General features: G+C 34.8%; 1 long non-coding RNA gene across 2 annotated transcripts in view; it reads left to right on the forward strand.

The window, feature by feature from the left end:
- Positions 1–25,623, forward strand: part of LOC113956618 — a 58,207-nt gene that overhangs the window by 14,931 nt on the left and 17,653 nt on the right. For both annotated transcript variants that reach the window (XR_003530901.1, XR_003530902.1), the window contains 3 exons: positions 13,776–13,970; positions 18,417–18,485; positions 19,085–19,172. This is a non-coding gene — a long non-coding RNA (uncharacterized LOC113956618). The remainder of the gene's footprint in view (positions 1–13,775; positions 13,971–18,416; positions 18,486–19,084; positions 19,173–25,623) is intronic.

Genomic DNA, 25,623 nt, shown 5'->3' on the forward strand with positions numbered 1-25,623 from the left:
CACCTTGTAATAACCATTCAGTTGATATTCTAAAACAGATCCTGCTAATTTTTATTAAGATTTCTTGACCTAGCAATTTCTCAGGGCATATAGTTTTTAAAACCATATTGATTCCATCAAACGTTCCTGGAGGACCCAGTTACAACAATCAGGCTTCCCACTTGGTTTTACAAATTTTTAAGACTTAGCAGTAGACAGGTAATATCCAGCAAGTTGACCCCTCTGCAAAGAAGAATGTGATTCTCCATAATTAATCCAAAATGAATTGATCCTGTCTGTCTGGAAAATCCAAGAGAGCAATTGGATTTTGCAATGTACCATAAAGGTGATTAAGGAGAAGACTTGGTGAACAAAAGTGTACTGGAACGTGTTCAGTTTAGATCTCCTCATCAAAAGCTTTTTGTTGTGTCTTCTGTTTATGGGAAGGAAATTGTTATAAACTGAGGCAAAGCTAGATGATTAAAGTTGTCATGGTTTAGTACTCACCACTGAAGTAGCCACATTGACTTAACAGCACGACTTGCATTAAAAGTACTAAAAAGAAGACAAAAAAGCTGGGATTTTTGTGTTGTCATTTTGTCTTCCAAAAAATGTGGAAACTGTAAAATATGTGAGATTTACCTGGATGTCATTATGGTTGAAGTGAAGTATCAGTTCAGTGCCAATTTAAATGAATGGGAAAATTTGCAAGTTTTTTTTATGGGAGAGGAATTCACATCTCAGGCCTCAAACCAGTTTTGAGTTGTGCATGGGAACCTCTTGCTGAAGGCTGGAAGAGAGACCGTGTGCATAAATAGTCTTCTCACAAATGACATTTTGTTATAAACCTGCTTTCCTCTCCTTTTTTTTTTCTCTTTTTAAAAATAGTCATACTGTGTTATTATGCAGGAGTTGTTTGTGGAATGAGGATTTTAAAACAGTGTTATGATGTTTTTATATTGATTATTAGTTTATTTAATTTTATTCTGGCAACTGTATTGAATATATTTTGCCATCTGGGAAACAGAAACAATTAACAATAAGCCCCACCTCTGCAGTCACTGTACAGGCATAATTGCTGTCAATTTGATTGAAATTTTGCCTGAGAAAAGACTGTCACCAATTCTTACTTTTTAAACTAGAAGCAGTAGCCTACATACTATGCACTGAAAGTCCTCTTTAATTCCAAGTTTTCTCAGAATCAACATTTTTTTCCTATATTTATTTGAAATGATAAGTTGTGAAAAATACTTTTAAAATTAGGTGATTTATTTTCTTGTGAAGTTCTTAAGACATTTCATAAGAGGACTTTATAGCAGCTACTTTCCAGTATTTTAGAAGTTCTGAATAAACTCCACTTGGCATAGATTAAGTCTGTTTTGTTTAGGAGAGTTCAATTTCTCTGTATTTTCTACATTTAGAACTTAGATGCTGTGAACTAAATTCTTACACTGTGGAGAATTTTAGCCACCATGCTCAGATTGTTTTTTCACACAATTACTATAAAAGTTCTTAAAAAAAAGTAAAAAATAATAATATTGGATTGTTTCTTTAGAATCCTAAACTGGATTTTCTATTACAACAGAACTGTGCTCTCTGTTTCAAAACCCTGGCAAATGCACAGAGCATTTGAAGTATCCAAAGTTATTAAACAGCAGCCAAATGTAATCAAAGTCACAGCTCACAAAAATGGCACAAGAAAGATCTTTGCTAAACTCTCTGAGTCCTTAATTAAGCCAAGAACTTTGAATACAAGTTTTCTTGCATGCAGAAGGTTTCTCTGCAGCTTTTGCTTCAAACCCTAATGTAAATCCTTTTTTTCCTTTAAATTAAACTTTTCATCCTTTGTGCACTATTTCTGAGGTGCATGACTTGTTAAAAATACTTAAAAATTCTGAGTGAAAGAAGTTACAGAATAAAGCACAGTATTATTTGGCATTAAAAGGCAAGAGCACAATACCTTTAAAGCAACATTTTTAAGGTTATGTGTTTTTCTCTGCTTTCTAGTAACAATCTAGTAATAATTTAGTAATAAAACACAGTTAATACAGTCGTTAAATTAATTGAGAGCGGATTTTTTTTTTTTAATTTCCGATTTTATTTTTTTGCTGACCAAATATCGACCATAAAACAAATATGTCTGTAAATCAGTCTTCCTTACCTCTTGCATCCTTTTAGCTGCTGGGGGAGTGCTCTGAAAAGCTGAGTCTGAACATGGCTGCACAATGAGTGTTCTTGGCAGGCAGCACTGGAGCACTAGAACCTAAAGACCCCACGATGCCGACGTTTAGATTTCAACTGGAGAAAACCTTTCTGTGCCCATGTGAAAAAAAACCGAGAGGTAAAAACCCAGGGAACAAAACTCAGAAACCCCCACTCACCCAGCAGAATGGCTTAAGGGGTGCAATTAAAAATTATTTTCATCCCGTCTTTTTGCATGGTTTAACAAAACTAATGTTTACTCATTTACAGCTCAGTAAGAGGATAATGTGCTTAATGAAAGAAAAATCTACTGACAGCCACATTTATTGCCCTTCATTAGCATTGGTACTTAATTTAATATAGATCTGAATAGACATTAGGGAGCCTGCAGGAGGTTAAATGGTGAAAATGTAAAGAGATTATTGAATTTACTGTTTAGTTTCAGTGACATCAAACAGACATAATTAATTAGGCTTATTCCACTAGCAAAATAATCCAGAATGTAAAATTGGATTAATTAATGCAGTTTTTTAGGGTTTTTTGGAAAGTTTAATATAGCAATATGGAATATCTACTTTCCTATGCTTTATTAATTTTAGATATTTTGGTAAGACCACTATTAAAATTTTTCTTCTCTCCTTCTCATTCTTTTACCAAAGTGATAATTAATTACGTTTATTTTTCACCAGAGGTGAAAAATATTTCTGAATCCTCTACAATTTAGATATGAATGTAAATGTTTGTCACTGGCATTTTAAGACCACGAAGTACCTTGTGAGATTTCTGCTGCAAATTTGTGGTAACATTTTATAACTGTAACTTAAGTAGGGTTCAGTGTCAAGTTAAAGATACCAGTTGGGTATTTTATTAAACTGTGAATTCTACCAGCACTTGTGACAAAGAACTGTTAATTGATACAATCTTATATATTCTGAAAGCAAAATTATTATTAAGGTAGTGTATGTGTAGGTAGGAATCTACAATTCCAGTGTACACTTCCAATGAGAAATGTAAATAAGGTCAGTTTTTTAACATAACATGAAACATCCCGATTTTTGTAATGTTATCGTGGTAGAATGTGTGATAGGTTTTTTAAAAAATGAGGGATTGCAAAGAAAAACAAAAGCAAATAATTCACATAGTTTGCATATTTCATACATATGTTGTATGTATTTTATATATCAATTACTTTGCACTTTGGGGTAATTTTTTTTCTTATGTACTTTCTTTAGAAACAAGCCTTTGGTTTTATTTTCCTACATAGTTTTTAAATAGCATTTGTTGTTTTGGGAAGTATTAAGAGACATATTTTAGTGTTAAATTGTTCATTCAACGTTTCAAAGTATTCAAGGGGCTTTCACTAATTCTTTTACAGATTGCTAATACTGCAAATGCATTTCAAGAAGATATCCACATTATACTCATTACTGGCTGTTTGACTAAGAAAATTACTATTATATAGCTCTCTCTATAAACACAAAAGTCTAACACTACTTAGTAGAGCCTTTATAATCTAAGTCCATTAATTAAAGGTTTGTTTACATATTCATGGAGATATTTATAAAAGAAGCTTATATTTTAAACCTGTGCCTTACATAATCAATTTTATATACTATAAGGTGGTTTTGGTAACATAAAAATTATTCTGAGTACAATTCGGGTGATCCAGTCACTAGGATGGTTGTAATTAATGGCCTATATATTCAATAAAAGGCACAGATCACTGTGTTTATTTTTGCACAAGTGGATGACAGAACTGCTGTTTGTGCTGAATCCTTTACACAACCCTATTATTGCAGTGTTCTTATAGGAGTACTGCTATTTGTTACAAAGTCTTCACTGGTACATATATTATAGTTTCTCCATGCACATGACTCGAGTGTTGTGATAGATTTCCAAAGTCATTAAGTGAGCCTTTTTTTCTCTCTCTCTCATTTTCCTCTTGCAAGCCAAGTTAAAAACAAAAACTTCTGTGCTTTGTCTGCATATCTTTGGCTGTGTTTCACTGTGACATGCACTGCTGTTCCTTTAGCACCAAAATGTTGGCACACATTACTGAAAATTTCACACCATCTCTTGCTGGATCAGCAAGCTTAACCTACCAAAATCTGGTGTTGTTGAATGGTTTTTGACTGATAATCAATCTTTTTGCTGCTCGACAGTTGTTGCTGGGACACAGACTAGAGCAGGTGGCAGATGTGCCTTGTCTTTTGAGAAAAGAAAGAGTAGGTGAGCTTGGGCACAGAGTAACATATTGTGTGTCCATTAAAAGGGTAAGTATAACAGCAAAAAGTCACTGCTATAAGTAGAAAAGCCACCAATACCAGAAAATAGGCCTTTTAACACCTCTATTTGCAAGTTTAATAGGACTGGAAAATGACAGTTCCTAGTGTAGAATTCTGTGTTCTCAAAAATCAGAGCTGATGTTAAAAACATTCACAGATTCTCTGTATAAGATTCCATAGTACTTTTTTTTTTACTTTTCCTATTTTAATTTATACATATAATTACATTACAATGGTAATATACATATTTTTAAAAAGCTACAATATATTGAAGGTAGGTTTTAGAGATATATGGAGATAGACAGTGCCTATTTTATAATTTCTTTCTCTAGCCCAGGAGTGGGAAGAGAGTGTAGAGTAGTATGACTTTTCAGTATAAACATACTAATGGCTGCATCTGAGTCCTTAACATACAGATAACAAGGTCAAATGTTATCTGTATAACAAATCTTTTCTGAATGACAATGGAAGGTCAGTGATATAGTGTAAAGCCCTAACCCTGCCAATATGTACAAGTGATCCCATGGAAATCAGACAGACTTTTACATGTGTAGTTAAACATAAATATTTGCAAGACCAACATCTTTGTAGAAATTTGTGTTTCAAGTACTGTATAAAGCACAAAGTCTGTCAGAACTGTGTCATCTTGCGTATAATTTTACTGCTTCAAGTGGCATAAATACTTGGATGAAATATAATTCCCAGTGATGTTGATGCCTTGTTTTATTGGGATTTATTCTCGTTTCTGATACACTAAAATTTAACTTGAGGTTTTGGTTAAGTGAATAGGGATTCAAACATAAGGTGACAAATTGAGCGATCTTGGATAAAAATTCTTATATTCTTCTAATATAATTCAAATTTTATAATAAATACATGTGACATATCAGTTACAGGGTTCCATTCCAACAGGAATTTAGCAACCAAAAACCTGTCAAGTTTCAAGCATTTAAAACATATTTTTTGGGAGACTATTGTGGAACTAGTGTGGTGCAGAACTGATCCAAAGAGTGAATTCTCTGTAGTGTGTTGTTCGTCTGTGTTATTTGGTGATGGTCAATGGTTGTATTTAATTAATTATCCTTAGGAAATTTATGGGAGAACACATACCTCAGTGTTTGTTTGAAGACATTTATATGTTTAGCAGTTACTGAATTTCAAAATACAGTGGGTGTTCTTATTTATTCTTCTAATACCTTGTGTTTCTCCTACCAGCTTTTATTGTACCTCCACACTTCTTTACAATTGAATTTCAGATGTCCCCAGTGTACTGCTTCATACTTTCTTCATTACTTACCAATTTCTTAAACTGATGCTAATTTATTTCTATTGAATTTCATTGCAGTGACTTTAGCAACCTGACTTAATAAAATAATCAGTTGTCCATCACTCCTTCATAAAATAATTATGCACTTTCTCAGTCATGCTATTGTGGAAAAAATGTCTTCTTCTACACTTTGTCTGCCATTCAGTAATTTTTCAGTTTCTGTATTTGCCATTTACCTTGATCTTCCTTCAGACTGTGACTACATTTAAAATAGAACATCTTTTCTACAAGGAGTGTCAGTGAAATGATGGATTCTTACCATTCTAACTATTGACCAATTTGGAAATGGTCCAAATGGTCCAAATTTCAAGCAGTACTCTAAGTAATATGTCTTTTTCTCATCAACACATAAAAATCAAAGTTGTGACATCTTATTTTTCAGAAAAAATGAATCTTCTCTGTGAACTTGAAATTAATACATTTTATTGCCAATTTTTCTGTAATTCCTGTATTATATGATGTTATTTCCATGCATTTGTACTGGAATTCTGATCTGAAAAAGGAATATGCTATAAAAAAAAGTCATGAAATATGCAGAAATATGTAGCTCTCCATATATTATGAGCCAATCCTTCTTGTAGGTTGAAGATCTCAAGACTGACAACAGAATGATTCGAGTTCTCTCTTGAACCATCATATGTCAAAATAGAGGTGATTAGTTGGAAAGTAGCTTGATCAGGTCCTGAAAGATAAAATAGCAAAACCGTGGTCTTTGAGATGCCAGCAACACCTACACTGCATTTTAAGTGTTTCTGACAGAAAACAGATTTTACTATTTTACTATGAAAAATTTAGATTCAAAGTGTTATTAAGGATTCTTTTTCTGTTTTGAGTACCTTTTTGAAATCTGAAATATGCCCTTTTATGAGCTATTTTGGAACCTTCACAATACTGAAGTCTCCCTCCTGGCTACTCAGTGGCATTGAAGTCTTTAGCTTTTTTTTTGTACAGGAATCTGGTGGTAATATTAACGAATTAATGTGCTGGGTCTTTTCCTTCTTTAGATTTTTCACTTAGCAAACTCAACTACTTCCTCTGGCACAAGAATCCAAGGTATACAGAGTGTTCCCTCAAGAGCTTCCACAGCAGAGTTTGATAAATATGGTCTCCCAGACAACATATATTGATGGCCCAGTAACCCATTGCCAATGTGTGTTGCCAGGCTTTAACTTTCCTGCTCTTCAGCTTCACTCACCTGTCCATTAACTTGGGTGGTTTGTTAAAGAAATATGAAAAAAACTTTGTGATCCTTTAGTTTGACAATTGAATGGTTTGCAAAGGCTTTTTCCAACATGCTGGTTTGAGCAGATGCTGGATTTCTGGGAGCAACCAGTAGGCTTTGTGGAGTAAACATGACAACTTACCTAGATGCTGTAAACTGATAGCCAAAAGTTGTAATATATTGATACACAGACACACACAGACAAACACATATATGTAAATAATGCCAAGTAAGGCAAGTTGATCGGGGTAAAAAAGTCACCAGAGGGAATACTTTTTCTGTAATAGCTTGGAAACTTTTTTTCCAATCAAAAAATTCAAAATTTACATAAATTCTACAAATTGATTTGTTTAGGTAACCAGTAAACACCCATTATAATGTACTGCTAAACAGAAATGGCTAAACCCTTTAAATGTAGCTTCCAGTTTTTCAACTGATTGTTTGTAATGATAGTATCTACTACATTTTACATATATATATATAGATGTACATATATATATGTGTAAACAAAATGCCCTATTTTTTACCCTTTTACCCTCTTAAAAAACGCTGTTTCCTATTATACTTTGGTTTAGGGCAGCAAAGTGCAAGATGATATTGTATTAGCTAGTTAGGTGTCAGTACTATGTTTTGAGGGAATGCAGACTCTGATGCCTTTCCCAAAACCAACTTGAATTTAAAGGGAGAGATACAACTTCCTTCACAAAATTCTGCATTAGGCTCAGGCTATAAAATGTCTGCATATAACAGAGTGTCTTTCTGTATATTTTTGTGTTGCCTATATCAGTGGAAACATAATCATGATAAAGAAGTCAGCAATTTTGCAATAATAATAATAATAAAAATGAATAATTTTATTTTCAAGATTGCAAAAAATGCTTTCCAAATATGACTTAAAATTGCATTTTGAATAAAAGAATGTGGAAATAATAAGGCATGTCCCAAACAATGTCAATTAAATGTTAGAAGTATGGCTCCATTAAATTAGTAGTTGAACTTGTGCTAACACCTCCCCAACAGTATCCCAAAAGACAAATCCAGGCTACATTTTGAGACATCCTTATGTTTAAAAATGACCAGAAGTGGTAAAAAAATTTTGTCCATACATTTACATAACAACAGATAAGGATCTCGGCCTGGAGAACCTTTGTTGTAGTCCCTTTGCACTCAGCCAGAGTGTTTAAAAGACAAACACTTCAAAAAATGCAAAACATTAATATCTGCATCCCCACTAATCTGTAGATTGCAGTAAAAATCTGTTTAAAATAATTTATGTTTCCATCTCTGGCCTCTGATATAAAAAAAAAAAAGCTAAACCAAAAATGTTTGTGCTGAATGGGGAAACTCATCCCAATCCTGAACAAGACGATCTTCCAACCATTATCATTCTAGATCCAGTGGACATAAGTTCAAGAGGAAAAATGGAGAGGAATGGTGAAGATAAATACAAAGTACTGATGAGTGAGAGGCATTTTCTCTCTTCTCTCTGCCAACTGGACTAAAATGGTCTGCATTGTAAACTATCAACTGATCCATTGAATTTTGGGTTGGCAGCCAAAAAGCCAGGGAGTTTTAACATTTCACCCAGTCTCTATGTGTTTTCGTTATTCTGCATTGTTGCTGTAGTCTCTTCAGGGCTTGTCTTATTTATTCTGTTTGGCATTGACACCTGTTTAATCCCCAAATAATTTTATGTTTACTTGAGTGTAAATAAGGGAAGGATTCACAGGAAATTGCATGGCCAAATGTTAATTGCTTCTCTTTAACTCTTCCAAAACCAGGTTTTTTTATTTCTTCAATAATGTTCATTGCTTCTGGACTGCTCAAATATAATCATAGGAATTTTTGCTCAGTTTTTAGTATTAATTCCCTGATGGGTGGGACATATTGGCAGTTTTAATTGCTGATAATTTACATATTTTCAATTATTTTCCAAAATAAAATGTAACTTCATTTTTTGAAAGGAATTATAGCACGATTTTTGCAAAGTAAGGTTTACATTTCAGATTCCTCTCCCACAAAAAATAGTAAAAACCACTGATCATTCGTCGATGAACCTAAATTTTTATTTATGTTTTGTGAAAAGCCTCTAGGAGCATTTTCACAATCTGGGGGCCTTCTTTAGTTTAAAAGGACACTAATACCATGACCTACTTTCCTTCAGAGTTCACAGAAAAGTTCAGGGCGAGGGGATGAAATATGTTGATTGGCAGAGAAGCTGGGATGTTTGCAATTTTAATCAAATTTAGTATTAACACATACCTCAAATAATATGTCAGACTAGTGTTAGTGAGTTTAAAATCTAATGACAACTGCTGTCATTATTAGTTAAATATAGCCATTGTGCCTGTGGCAATAAATGATGGCACTTCAGAACATGCAGAAACAAAAAGCTAAAAAACTCTCAAGTATTTAAAAAACAGGGAGTGACTGTAAACATAGTTAAACACAGGAATGTGACCTGGGCATAATATGCTTCCCAAATACAGAGGCATCTGGAATTTGAACAGGGGACATAATTGAATGGAACATTATGTGTTGTTACTACTAGGGTTAAATTTTAGGAAACTTGTGCCTTTCTTCCTGTTTCATAAATATATATTAAGGAGTTTCATATTTGTTATATTAACACTTATTTGTATTACTATATAAGATATATTTCAGATTCATGTCTCTGTTACTGTTCTGTGACCTTTAAAATGTATCACTCAATTTTTCGGAATCTTAAAAAGTGGGAGCTGAGAAAAGTCAGTCCTGTTTTTAATAGATGAAAATACTTTTTCCCAGACAATATGTTTTGGATTCTTGAAATTATGGAGTTTGTTCATGGCATTGATTGGTATTTATTTCAAGGTGAGGAAAGAGAAAGAAGTTAATGCAAGATGTGTCTGAGTACATAGGCATAATATAATATATACTATACAATATCACTATATTTGTAATACCATATGCTATTCCTTTCAACCTATAAGTTTATTCCTTTTTATTACTTAAAGAAAGTTTCTTTCAATTCTGTAAATCTTATTTAAACAATGACAGTAAAAAGGAATCGTGGATGAAAGGGGATGTCAGGAGACTAAGAAAACTGAATTTTGGAATAAGTTCAATGTAACCTGCAAACCTGGGCTCAGACCATGAACAGTGTAGTTCTTAGACAGGGACTTAGGAGCTGTCAAATGAGGATTTTAGTGCTCTGTGAGTTTATACTGTTATTGTACAAGTGCTGTTCCTCAGTCCTAATAGTAAACTTCTGTGCCATCATATCATTAAGAACTCTTTTACTGGGGGAAGTATTTCTTGACATAGGGATTTGAACTATAACATTGCTGTCTTGAGCTGATGAAAGATTTACAGCTGCTTTAACCAACAGTAATAGTGTTACTGTGTGGTTTTTTTTTGGGGGGGGGGTTCTTCCATTTAGGTAATATGTTCTGTTTGTCCACAGTTCTCACTGTAATGTCTGTTTGTTGAGTTAATCTCCACTTTCTGTACCAAATTATTGACTACTGTTGTTGATCTTGTTTAAATAGTTTTAACATCTAACATATAATTTAATTTTTGGAAATTATGGTGAGTTCTGGCTTATACTGTGGCAGGATTGACCTTCACTACAATTCTCCAGGCAGCCTTAAGGAGTACTGTGGATATAACCTTAAAGGATGGGCAAAATTTTTCTTTATCACATTCTTTGGTTTAGGCAGCTGTAATCTCCCTAAATTTGCCTTTAGGCCTCTACTTGCTCTTATCATTCAATGCCAAGCCATCTCTTAAGCTTCACCTTATGTCATCTTTCGTTATAATCTAAATCAGCTGCCACTTCTTTTCCAAGTACTGCTCAAGAGGAAACCAAACCACACTTACTTAGTGTGGCTTACCTCAACTGAGATCACATCCTTTTGCAGCTGTATGACAGACAACTCGTAATACCTGCTTATATGGGAAATAACACCATATAAATGAATATCCCACCAAACTAAATCAGTACCAAAAGGTGCAGACTTAGACTAGATCTGCCAGTGCATGTTAGAGCCCCTCCTTCCCAGGCTTATTCACCTTCTGCAACTTCTCTGAAAACATGATGTTTTCAAAAATTCCCAAATGGCAGTCAGTCCATCTTTTTACTCACTGATGTTGTTTGGTTGAGATTTTAAGATCTGTTTTCCTGTGTTAGTAAACGTGGGTTTTAACAGTTAGTTAAACTGGTCTTTCCACAACCTCTTTATTACATTTTCATATGATCAGAAGGGGAATTCATGGATAAGTCACATGAAGATGTGATTCAAGATGTGTTGCCTTGTGAGTTCTGGGATACATCTGAGTGGACAGAGTGTCTTATACAGTCAATTAAATTAACCTTTTCACACAAATATGAGTAACTAATGTAAAAAATAATGTCCATAAGAAAACTGTCTTCCAAAACTGTTGTTGTTCATGAAGTAAAAAAGAACTTTTTGTCTGAATAAATGGTTGCTGTATGACCATGTCCTTGTAGAGAGGATGCTATTTCAAGCTCTTCTATGAGGTCCTGTACAATTTTTCAGGAGTCCCATTTCTAAAATGGATTTAGTAAGACTTGCTTGCTTTCTAAATGAGTAACGAATCAATAACAAAAACTTTTCCCAGTTGTTAATAGTAAGGACTGTGAAACACATGGAATTGTCAATGCTATTTCCTGCATTTCCCAGTCTAGCATTGTTACATTTACCTGTGGAAGTAACAACTAATGCTCTTTGCCCATCTCTATCCTACTTGGCATTCCAGTTTTAAATGTACAATGTGAAAGGCTGTTTTGAGCCTAAGAGACTACTCAGTACAACTGGCATCAGCAAAGTTATTTGATACTGGAACCTGATCAGTGGCAATGGGAAAGATTAGATTTTTAGCAGAAGATTTTAGCAAGCTCATACTGAGTGCACAGGCCAATTGGTTTGTACAGCAACCAGAGAATGACTTCCTGACAATGCAAGGGCTGTTTCAAAAGCGAAGATAAGGCAAAATTCATAAATTCTACAATGAACAGGAAGGGCTCTGGAGAAGGGAGCAGAAAAATGAAACTATGTCTGTGTTACCAAGTTGCACAGGGACAGAGAAACACACCTTTGAAGGAAGCAGTTGTTATTACAAAGGAACTTCATGTCCACACTGCACACATTTTAAAAGACATTACTCTGGGCGAGCTCTACTCTGTGCTTTGGACTTGTGGAAGGGCTTTAGGTGCATCTCTGGAGCACATCCCTTCATTTAGTTTCATCCAAATGATATCTGTTTGCATGCTTTGAAACTGCCCTGTGATACAAACCAAAGTACATTAAGTGGAAACAGTAGGTTCCTCACTTAAAAATTTCAGTCTGTCTTTGAACTAATGCAGATGCATCCCCGTGGAAGAGAACAAACAGTGATTTTTCAAATGTAAATCTGAAATTTGCTTACCTGTTGAGAAGTAAGTTTGGTTGCAAAACCTTACTGGATTATTAATTTGTAAATTTCTCAGTCCTGGTAAGTTACTGTAGCTGTACTGAATTCGATAAAGTTATCTGATTTACAGTCACTGAGGATCTAATCCATGGGTTTGAGGATCCAGTGTGAAGTTCCATAGGTGGACAGCCACTGAAGCTGGGAGACTAAACCATGGTTTAATGACAGGGTTTGGTGTTTTTTTTCAAATTGATTGCCAATATCAATGCTGATGAGAAGATTAATTTTCTTTTGTCTTAGAGTTTTAAATCACTATGAAAGGCTCAGCCATTTATACTTTAGTGGATTTAGAGACATTTATTAACATAATCAACACACCCTTTATATTTTAGAATAATGTAGCCTCATGATATAAAGACTTGTGAATTGAAACCAATTTTTCAAAAGAACTGTCATGCATCTAACATAATCCAACTGCAATAATAGCAGTATGAGGCTTACATTTTCAAAATTATGTGTATAGACACATTCCATTAACATTAATGACAGTTTCAAGGCTAAGGATCAAATTTTTCCTGAGTTAATCCTCTGACTCCCACTGATTTTAGTGATCTTAGATTACTGAATAATTTTTAAAGGCCTTCAGCCCCTAAGTTTTTAAATATATCCAGCTCAGACTGAATTGTTACCGGTCCAATGATTGTGTTTATTGGCACAGTTTTGATCTGTATCTGGATAGCTACTGATTATATTTCTGCATGCAATGAATGTGCAACAATCTCCTTTGAAGATTTAATTGTAAGTGCATTTTGTGCAGAGGCAGTACACCATTTAGAGGTCATTTTCTAGTGTTTGGGAAAAGAAGAAAGCTAACAGTTCAAACGAAATAAAAATGTCATTTATACGATGCAGTGTCAGATATGGAACTCAAACAACGTACAAAAGGTTCAGACTTAATTTTTCTGAAGCAGAAGAAACGAGAGGCCTTTCATTTTTGTAGGTGAGAAGTGAAACGTTCCTCTCTGCTCACCGATAGAGGCATGCTAAGGTGAATTTTAATTATGACTAAATTGTGGTATTACTCTTTCATACCCTGAACATCTGTTCCCTTCAGGAACGATGATTTATGCAGGCTATCACTGCAGACAGCTTGCTACAGCTTATGTCATGGTTAGGAGGAAGCTGGTGGTACTATTTCAGAAAATACCAGCATCTAAGTGGAGACAGGCCAGTGTGTATTTTTAAGGTAGTAGAGAAAGGGCAGCATGATGTGCCTGTTTTCAATTTTGAAGCCAAATATTGACTTTACTGGTTTTTTTTCTTTTTTTTTTCTTTTTCCTTTCAGACCATCTGTCATTAATGAAGAAAGTATCTCGGCCTGGTTCTTCCTAGTGGTGGCAAGCAAAAGAAAACCAAACCTGTCGTTGTTCACTGCGTGTAGAAAACTACTGAGAACAGCTCTGGCAGAATTTTAGTGTTTGAGAACTGCAAAGGACAGGTTAACTATGAGGTTATTGCACCACAAAATCAAATTGAAAAGGTAACTTTTTTTATTAGTGTGTTTGCATGAATGCATCTCTAAAGTACCTTCACTGTTACTGCAGTTGTACTGGTTTTATATAATTACAGATTAAAAAAAGCAGGCAAAGAAATCTCTGAAATGACAAAACCTTGGAATTCAGCAAAACAGGGATTATATGTATGTTCAGGTTAGATAAGGGGAATTTTACATCTTTTCTCCCTCTTTCCTGAAATCCCCCCTGCTCTTTAACCTGCTTGTCTTTGCCTAGTAGTCACCTTGCTTCTGATTATGCCTATTTCTTCCCCTACTTTTGTGTCTGCTAACTAATAGTACAAGATCTGAGGGTTTATTACCAAGGAAGATAATTTCTAAGATTACCTGAGGCATGAGTTACATATGTTATGTATGCTTGCACATATGGTCAATTCTGGTTCGATTAGATATTATAAATATTCAGTAGTTAAAATGCTTGTCTTAAAAGAGATAACACTGTAACCATATAACAACATATTTTAAAGTTATGTTCTATACAAGAATCTTTTTTTCTTCTATGAGGTATTTTAATACTTTTTTGGCAATTCAGTAGGATTTAGAAGAATTGATATACTGTCTTTATTTTCTAGAAGGGCGTATGTATTTGTCCCAGAACAATTATGACACATATGCTTTATACCACCTCATTTCCTTTATTAGCCTGTGATATATTTGAAATAAGATTTTAAAAATAAATTTTAAATACTTTTCAAACCTAGGGTTGATCAACAACATGGAATACTTTGTGAAGATTTCCACTGAGTTTAAGGAATTTTGAATGCCTGGAGTATTAGCATCCAGTCCTCTCTGAATTATGCAATCCAGGTTTATGGGTGGTTTTAAGTCTGTAGGACAATATGAACATTGTAGGTCCCTTCCAACTGAACTATCCTATTCACTAGAATTTTCATCCACTAAAATAATACCCAGGAGAACTCTATAACCACATCTGGCACAGTTAATAAAAAGTCATGTGTCTGTCAGTTTTTGATAGGCATCATTCCATATTTTGTAATGTAAAACTAATTGTATTGCTGTCAACATTGGCGCTAATATATATCAAGATATTGCTCTCAAATGTGAATAATAACACTTCAGCAGTAAATGTTCTTAGAACCTCTTGTCTAACTAGAACATTCACAATACTTTCACCATGATGAGGAAAATCAAAACACACAGATCAAACTTGTCTGCATAGAGGAGCAAAAAAGTTCAGCAATGGTTTTTGAACATCACAGCCATACAATATTAATCCATCTTTGGGGTTTTTTTCCATGAGGATATCTTGATCTAGAACATAAATTGTTAAACTGATGTCCATGATGCCTTAGAGATGTCTGGACTGCTTTGAAAGGGCCAGGGAGCTGCAGAAGTCTTGCAATAACAGGGAAAAAGTGACTGAGGCTGTAGTTCTGAGCATATCTGAAGTCAGTGTGTTGCAGTGCTGTTGATAAAAGGAGCCTCCACCACTTGTGCCCTGTCATTGCAGGACTTCTGCAGCTCCCTGACCAGTGCAAGGGTTTTGCTCCCCCATTCAGTGAACCACATAGAGGAGATGACACAAGCCAAAAAAACCCCAGCTAAAATCACCAAGTTAAACCACAACAAAAGGCCAATGCATTTGAAATGAATTGTCAAATTGGTGTCTCAGGTATTAATGCAACAGTAAATATAAAAAAAAAATATTAAAATTTTCAAAATGATGTTTCCTCCAGTCAAGTGATTTAAAAAGAAAACTTATTCCTTGCTTGTAAATTGCAAACAAAGCCTAATTGCCATAAAAATTACAATACTGTATCAGGCTGAACTTTAGTAGTCCAATATCCTGTCTTTAGGCAGATGTCTAAAGAAAAGTGGAGGAATAAAGGCAGCATACGATACATGTGGTGCATATTTTGGTGATTTCCTAGGGTACTCCCTCATCTGGGACAACCCCAGTCATGGTGCAGTCAAATCACCAATATATCAGAAGCAGAGCATTTTTTTTTAACTTGAATACAAATATTATTTGTTCCTTGAATGAGACATTGTTCTTTCCCTTTGCTGTGTCATTCACTTAGTGTGATTTAAAAAAAAAAACCCACAATTGAAATGTGGGGGGTTTCTATGTGTGATAAGCACAGTGCTCAGCAGATTGTTGCTGCTGTCTGAAAAGCATGTTCATTTCTCTGTACTCAGTATTTCTTTTCAGACCTTTACCTATTAATGAAAGAGTTGGCCAGCTATGCAGAGTTATGTGAATTCATCAAATCTGGTGGGAGCTTGGCAGGAAAGTCTGAAGTGCAGCCGAAAGATGTTTGATTCTCTCTCTTCTGAAACCCAGACAAAAGTGAGACCTGTCTCACTTCACTTGTGCTAGATGTGTATCACCGAATGAAGGAGAAAAAAGACACACTGAACAATTGCTGTCTCTGTTTCATTTCTCAAAAAAAAATGCAAATTTAGCAGACTGTACAACCTTCACAGTTTTCTTCCCATCCTCCCTTAGTCACTGATACACTTGCACAACTACTGTACAGCAATCAATATACACATGTACAGAAAATAGGATTCATAATTCATGGAAGGAAAGGATATTTTCGTGCTGGAAGTGCCTGTCCTTATGCAGTTAAAACTGGCAAGAATGTTAAATATGTTTACAAAATTTGAAAGAAGAGATGAGATATATGGTGATTATTTTCTTTTTTTAATACTTATTTTTATACTTATTTTGAACTAGTACGAAACACTTTTTCTGTCCCAAAACAAAGTTCAGAAAATGCCTGAAATACTGTTCTGTTTTGATTTGAACCTGGTTCTTCCAAATCTACTTTTACATGGTTGTTTTCAGTTAGGCAACTGCCTAGAAAGATAAAGAACCTTTAGTTGTAAAGGATTAGAAGCTACAACTTGAGGAGGACCTTGGGGTCATTGTAAGAAATTGTGATATATTTGTATGTTTTCCTACCTTCTATTCTCTCTTGCAAGGCAAGTTAAAACTGGGTCAGAAACATGGCATTTGGGCCTAAATATGGCAAATATGTACAGAAAATGGGAAATGGAGGGGAATATACTGAATTTTAGCAATCTTAGGTGGTTTGCAGCACCTTCCAAAGAGTTGCATATTTGTGAGTGTTGGAACTGCATTGAAGGTACTGTAATTACAGTTAAAATTGAAAAAAAAAAAAGAAAAGAAAATAACTCCAGAAAACTTTAATGATGGTGTGTTGTCTTTGTCTTATTTTAAATTGGATCTCTCTGGACAGACAGCAGCTCTCCTAAGTTTGATGTGCAATGTCAGTTGTGGAATGTGTATTCTATTGAAGTAGAAGATGCATTTTCCACATTTGAAAATGTCTCATTGCAGTTGGATGTGTGAGATTTTTAAAACAGGACACATTCTTCTTAAAATTTACAAGATCTGTGAAGTTTTTCTTCACTCTTTGTGTTCTCTATGAGCACCTTGAAAAAGGCAGCTTAGGATATTCCCTGACTGACCTGAAAGAGGAATGATGGTTGAATAATGTCATTAGTATTTTCCCCTTGCCTCTTCTTTTCAACACCTCCATGAACAATGAATTTCTCCTGGTCAAAGTATTGCCATTTCTGTCATCAAAAAAGTAACTTGTGTACTGTCTTTCTTAGACTTTCTTTCAAAGTATGACAGGTAATTTCACCAGCATCATTTCAGTGACAGTTTCTGCTTTAATCACACGAATCCTATAGTGATGATTCACCTCTTTCATAATTTTGCATTCACTGAAATAGTGTTGCACAATATAAAACACCTATTGTGTATGTTCTCAAGTGTTATGATTTCTGTACAAGCTGGAAGGAGGTAAGCTAAATATTCAATAATCAATTCTTTTGAAGTAAGTGTAGCAAGCAAATAGTATTTAAAAAAATGCTATCAAGAAATGCATGTTTTACATTGGCTGAGCTATGTGACTTTAAGTTATTCAGCCTGAAAACCTGGTTCAGCATAAAATCACAGCAGTGGGAGGATTCTCTCTAAAACAATAGCTGTAATGCATGACTAGGAACAATCAGAACAATGTGGACATGGAGAATAAGCGTAATTTAGAACTTGATGGTGGGCACAAGAAATGGTTTGTGATATTCCTTGTTGTGATGGTATGAAACAGGCCAAAACATTAATATGTTTGGGGTGTGTTATTCTAAAGTTCTCTAAAGGCAAGTTTCTATCTTTGCTAGCAGAGTTAAACATTGAAGTTAGAAATAAATTTTGTTAAAAGTTATTTAGGTTTAAACATTGAAAATAATAAAAATCCATGTGTTTGGATGCTAAATGGGAATCAGAAGTTAAATTTAGCAGTTGTGACATTTCTAGAGTTTAGCATATATTTTTATTCAAGGCATGCATGCTCTAGTCAAAATATACTGTTAACACAAAAGTGCAGTAGGGAAAATCAAGCCCCTCTCTGTCTGCAGCACCCAGTGTAATTCCAGCATAGAACACACACTTTCCACTGCCAAGGAGTCTTTTGCTGGAGTCACTGAGTAACTTCTAAGACATTGCTACCTTATCTTGTTTTTCTACCATGGTCATCTATGGTCAATGGAGACACACAAAAAATTTTGCACAACATAGTTACCTTTTTGTGTGGCTAAACTAATTAGATTTTATAACAGTTTTGTCTTTGTCTGTAAAGTCTTTGAAGAAGATCTTCCTGTTATATATTTGTGCACAGCATCTGAAGTATAGATTCATTTTTCATAAGCATCTAAATTTTTCTTTATAATTTCATACTTTTTCAGCTGGTAAGAAACACAAAACATTTTGTTAGACCTGCAATTGCTTTTTTTCCCTCAAAATATTTCTTGGGATATGTGATTTCTTGCGTTTCTAATGAATTTGCATGTATAGAATGCTGTACTTGAGAATGTGTAGAGTCATTGCTGGAAATCAAATAATTGACAGCTGTTCATTCTGAATTTTATGTGGAGGATAGATTGCATTGCATTTGTTCTCTAAGTGATAAATGTTTTCTTTGTAGCTGTTTAGAGCATAATCATCCTATGGCTTTTTTGATTTTCTAAAGATATTTGCTAAAGAAATAGGTTTTTATTATTTTCAGTAACACCTTTCCTTTTTTAAGTTTTTCAGGTGATTACACACTGAGGATAACTTATTTCTCCAGTGAGATGCTGATACAACATATAAGGAGAAAAAATGGGCTATAAATGGTAAGTAGCATTTGTAGAACAGGCATTCTGTTTACTAAATTGAGGCATTGAGGACTTTGAACTGAAAATAAAATCTGGACTTCTTTTTTTAAATAATTTGTGTGGCTTGGTGCCCTTAAATGGAACTAAAAATGGCAAATAGTCAGTAAATAAGCTCATGAATAAAGCTATTGCTTTATGTAATTCTAGTATTTTAATATTATTTACGTAGTTTTAATCAATTTTTCAGTGATTGATTGGCCTTTTTCTGTCAGTACTGCTTTAGTATGAGAGCTTTTTCTTACAGTTTCAATGGAACACCACACACAGTTTATCTCTCCTACCCTTGTATATGGTCTGTAAATAAGACATCATTCCAACTCTGTGTAAGAAGGCTAAGAATTATTTCTTTGAGCTTTCCTTTAGGGATATTTTTAGAAAATAGCTATATCTTTGTATTATAAATTTAATTAGGTATTTAAATATATATCCCTAGGACTTTTGTTTCCTTATTCCTAAATATGTCTCTTTGTTATTCAGACCAAAGATTTTTAGTATAAGATTTTAAATAAATATGTTCAAAAGCTTCAGACTTTAGAAGTGCCTGTGCCTATTAATAATCCTCCTATCATGGGAGAACTATATGTGGAAGATGTAGTGTTTGGAAACCATTAAAAGGAGTCTTAAATTCTTTAGGTTTTTCACCTCCACAAATGTCTGTAAATTAGTCTGCTTATTTCTCTTCAAATCCTAACCACTTTCAGAGGAGCAAATCAGATTTCAGCCCAGCTAGGAGCAGAGTTTTTCCAGGGTTTTTGACTCTCCTCACAAGCCAGATAGCATGCCCTGGCCATGTTTTAGGAAGAGAGAAGGCTGTCTTCATTATGAGCATTTTCTTGTTATTTCAAAGTTTACAGAAGGTATTAAAAGAATTTATTCTTGATTATAAAAAGAAATATAGGGAATACTCATAAAAATTGTTGTAACGAAAAGAACATGACAGCCTCAGCCAAATGTTCTCCCACACTGTCTGAGGAGAAACTGGACTTATACTCTGTCAGTATTGCTGAAAAAGCAACCTAGTGATATATTCAGAACCTTCCTACCCTATGTGATGAAAATATTTCTCTCTTCAGTGGCATTTTCAATTTATGGTGCAAATGATATCAGTGGCAACAAGATATGGATTAAGCCAAATTTTCTTTAATCACAGCCTATGTAACCACACTTACAGCATTTCTTTATAAGCATAAGTTACTACTAAAGTACTTTCTTCAAAACCAATTTTTAAATATAACTCAGTCACGATGGGACCCTGAACCTTCATTGTGAAATCTTGTATTGCAACAAAAGTATCTTTGATGCCAATTACATGACCTGTCTAAGAATCAACCCAGATATTTCTTTTCTGCACCTCATCCTAATGTTTTGGTTCAGATTCAGCCTAACATTTCTATCCTCAGGTGTGGAATATAGTGAGCAACAGCTTTTTTAACAGATCCAAGGCAAGTTAACTGGCATTGATCCCACAGCTAGAGAAGTGTTTTTATTCTTAGCTTAGCTAGGATCAGAATTCTGAATGTAGAAGCTCATCTCTGTGGAGTGTTCATCATTACTTTTCCCACAGAGATATAAAAATTTGCTCTATGCCTATTATCAGGTACTTTGTGCTCCATATTAGCTTTTATCATTTTATACCTCTACTGCCTAGTCTTAAGGGAGTATATTCATTGGTTTGTCAGACCTGTAAAAGTTGGCATCAGTAGATGCAGCTAATTATTTCATCTATTCAAACCAATTTATAGTATACCTAATATAATATAACAGAATGTAGTATAATATAACACAATATGATATAATATAATATCAACCGTATATTATACAGAATAGTATCATTATATATTTATATAATATATATAATATATATTATATATATTTTATATATATAATATATATTTATTATAATAAATTTCTACTGGTAAGTTATATGTATTATTATATGTATACCATATATAATAATAGAAAGATTATACATTTTACATTAAAATCTGTTACTTAAATAAAACTAAGTGCTGCACCCGTGGTTCCACTCACCTGTGTGATATTCTCCACTGGAAAGCACAATGGAATCTGTTGAATTTCTTTGACATACAGAGTGTGCATACCTTATTCTGATTAGTGTAGAAGGCATGGTATGAACAGGGGAAATAACAAAGATGTTTGAATTGATCTGGCAAATGTGCACCTGCTTACACCACGGGTTATAACCAACAGAGCACTAAAGCAGCATTAAGTTCTATTATAATGCATCTTCTCTTGACTCAGTAAATTAAAATACAAAAAAATAACAAGAGATCAAACCTCTCTGGCAGTATGTGTATCTGGTGGAATGAAGAACACCATCTCTGGTTTTTTGTAATTTTTAAAAATAATATCTGGAGTTTTTGTTTTAAAATCTGAATATATCCCTTCATATGTAGGGGTTTTTTTAAACTGTACTTCATTAGGAGTTAGTATTTTACCTGAATGAAATTCATATACAGGAGGTCATAGTTATGAAGATTAACTCATTTTCTCCAGGATCTTTCTCTACCTTCTACTTAACTTATATGCATATTCAATTAGGCAATATGTCTTCATGCTTCTTTAAGTCTTAAAGAACTTTTGCACATTAGAAGAACTGCTGGAGGAAGAATGCATAAATAGGCAGACAGATATCCCAGAAAGTTCAGCAAAGGGAAATGTGAAATGCTGCAGCTGGAGAGCTGTAATCCAATCCTCAAGTACAAGTGTGAGGGAGTAAAGAACATCTATTCTCATTTTTCCCAGTAGTGTTCAATGAATGGATAAGAAGCAGTGGACAAAAATTGAAATGTGGGCAATTCCACTTCAGCATAAGACAAAAAAGTGGACAAAAATTGAGCAGTCTGCCCAGAGACGTTATGAAGTCTCATGCTCAGAGACATTCAGAATTCCACTGGAGAAAACCCTGACCAATGTGCTCTCACTTGACCCTTCTGTGAGCAGGGATATGGACTAGATAAAGTCTAGAGGTCCCTTCCAACCTCAGCCATCCTGTGTCCTGTGAACTCCCCAGTGGATTGCAGTAATGCATCACAATGAACTGCTGTCAAGAATTCCAAGCATATTGTGGCTGAAAAAGTCTTCTTGGCCTTTCATTGTCTGGCTGCTGCAATTGCATCTCTACAGATTTCTGTAACTGCTTCAGCACTGAATGTTTTGAAAATAGAGATGAACATCTACAAATTAGTCAGAATTTAAAAAAGAAATACTCAGGGAAATCATTGGTTTTTGTAAAAGACTTCTGTAGACTTGATAAACATCTTCCAAATGGTGGCACAGCTCCTTGCATAAGTATGGGAAAGCTTCCCAGCTACAGTTATGACCCAACAAAGTCATCGTGAGTCCAAATAGTTATAAATTAGCCTGATTTAATACTTAAATATAGAATCTTGACCTCAGCAAGGTTTCCCTAGTGCTAGCATAAAGATAGAAGGAGAAAAGAGGGAAAAAGATGTGGACATTTAAAAATGAGTTTTGAAAAAGACAACTGCTTTGTTCATAATTGCTTCCTCTGCTTCTCCAGTGTCGCACAGAGTGAAGCCTCCCCAAAACTCTTAATTACAGAACTTGGGCATGGACTTGATTGCTGCAGGCTTGTATTATGTTTATATTCATCAGGATAAATATTGGACAAAGAAGGGAGATTAAAAATCTAGTCTGGCACAGATTGGATGAAACTAAACTGCTGTACCTGTTTTAATATGGTTGTAATCATCAGAAATGTACACAGAGGTATACATGCAGTACATTCCTTTCCACTTCTCTTTCATTTAATTCCCTTGCATTTCATTCTTTACTCCTAAATGAGGAGCAAAAGTAGTCACTTATTACTCTATATTTCTCTTTTGGTCTTAAATTTATCCAGACTTTAGTTTTGTCTCCGAACTTTGGCACAGGAGCAGGTGGAAAACCTGGTTGTGAGTCTCACGTGACCAGAGTCCTTCATTCATTCCAAGCTGAACATTCACTTGCAGTGAAATCACTCCTATAAATTGTTTTAAAACAGGGAAAACAAGTTGGTGTGTTTTATTCTGAGTTGATGATTTGTACCTAGAGGAGCTGAGGTGGCACAGGAAGTCCAGGGAGGGTTCTGTTGCACAAACAGAACAGTGTGAGCACCCCAGCCAGTTTGATGCTGACACACATTACCTTTCTTGTTCTGTGGAGATGCTGTGTGTGATTCCTCTCCTGCAGGCCATCACAAGTTGTCACTTCTGGTTGCTGTTGGCTTGTATTTGCTGTTGTCCCACACGCTGCTGCTTGCAAAGTTACATCACAAGCTGTGCTGTAATGTCTGGAAAAATGTGTCATTCCTGCACATGAATGGATTGAGGAGCTATTGAAGGCTATTGTAACTCTTTCTTTCTGCCTGGAAAAACAATTTTCTGCAAAATATGAAATTATGATTCTGCATTGTGAGTAAAACTTTACTGAGCTTTTTATAGCCTGAGTCATGCAAACGACTTAATATTTAGGTAGTATTGTTAATTAGCAGGAGGACAGTCACTTTAGTCCAAGGCTATTTTAACTTTAACATAGCAAGATCCTTAAATCTATTAATTTTCTATGCTGACCTGTTATAAGCTCTTCTAGTAAAAAGAAAAAAAAGATGTGCAGGGTGGTAGAAGTGAAGAAAGAGGCATAAAGTGTATTGGAAAACTACCAAATGTCCCCTGCAAATGGACCCTATTCAGAATCAGTAAGCGTATGATGAGTGAAGTGGTTTTGAATATCGCCTTTAGATTCCATGCTGTTACAAGGCCAGCCCCGAACATGGCAACTCTTATTTCCACACACAGTACCTCTTCACTCTCAATTTAACCCAAAAATCTGATGAACCCATTACTCCATACTTGATTTCATGGAACAAGGAGTAGATATAGTTACAAATGATCAATCACGAGCCGTGAACCAAAGCAGCAAGGCATTAACAATTCACACCATTTCGGTCCACTTGCTCAAGCAGAAGATGTGCCAGCATATTTAATGCACAGCTACTTCGTTCAGTTCAGGAAAACACATGACTCATGCTCATTTTAGGAACTGAGGACACTTCATAGGTTTTCATGCCTACCAACCACCAAGGGTTAGAGTTTGCACTTCTAAACAATTAACATAACCGGGTGTCCAGTAAAGGTCACGGAGATGGGCAGGATTTTAAATCAACTTTTGCTCAGGTTGAAAATCAATGGAAGGAGGACCCGGGAAATGGTTCCCACAATAAAGCCAAGTTGTGTTGTAGGAATTTGTAGTGTACAATCAACATCTTGTTCAGCAGTATTGTAACATTGTAGACCCCACAGGCATGTGCCGTCAATTCAATGGGATCAGTGGAAAAGCGAAGCAGCTGTGAAAGATTGCTTTAAGTACAGCAATCGTGTACTTGTCATTCTGTTCAATGGTGGAAAAATCCAAATTCGGATAGGCATCAGTATTTAAGAAAATGACTGCTAAAGCATCTCTCATAAGTACCTTGGGGACAATACGATTTGACATATAGCATGTAAACAAAAGTACACAGCAGCTGTTAGATTAGTTTTTGTTGAAGTAAAACCACACTGGTGTAATTTCAACAACACAGGAAAATGCATGTTCTCCATCATTTTGTTTTCCTGTATAAACCACAATTTTGGGCAGCACATGCCAGTTGCCCTGGACAAAGAGCTGCATCATGTTTGCTTAAAATAAGAAACATCGCACACTAACACAGTCTCATACCCTCTCATATATATATATATATATACAGAGTACAGTGCACATTGAAAGTACCTTCAGGAAAAGCCTTGTCCCCAGGAAGTATAAAAAGAATTTCTAGTATTTTGGTCATATTGAAAGATTATTTTTTTCCGATTCTGGAAAAACTGTTGATGGCTTATTTCCTGTTTTTCTGATACTGTTATTTATTTTTTAAAAAGGATGCTTTTATTGCTTGGTGGCTTATTTGCTAAGAGAAAGGGATGTGGAAAAGAGCTCACCATAATACTAATGTCTATCCTCCAATAATGTCATGAGTTCAAGTAAGAAGAAAGTTAACAAACTGAATTTTGGGCTATTTGTTTTATTTTTTTGCAGTCCACTTGTGATGATTGCAAATTGCCAGAGGGTGATTTTCCCATTCCTTTCCAAATGTTCTGCTTACTTTTTGTGGATACCCTACTGGGCTTTGGATTTCATACTTTCTGTCACTCTGTTTGATCAACATTGCACTCTTCTAATTTTTAGCAAGTTTAAAGACAAGGCAATGTAAAAAAAAAAGTTCTTTCTTTCCTGTTTGCCACTGTGGCATCATGTCATTATCCCCATAATTTTAAAATCTCTGGTTTTTTTTTAGGGAAAATTTCTCGTCTCTGTTCTTCAGAGGAGTGTAAAATTACACTGTAAACCAATT

Source organism: Corapipo altera, unplaced genomic scaffold (genome assembly GCF_003945725.1).
Source record: "Corapipo altera isolate COAL_440 unplaced genomic scaffold, ASM394572v1 100, whole genome shotgun sequence".
NCBI classification, from domain to species: domain Eukaryota; kingdom Metazoa; phylum Chordata; class Aves; order Passeriformes; family Pipridae; genus Corapipo; species Corapipo altera.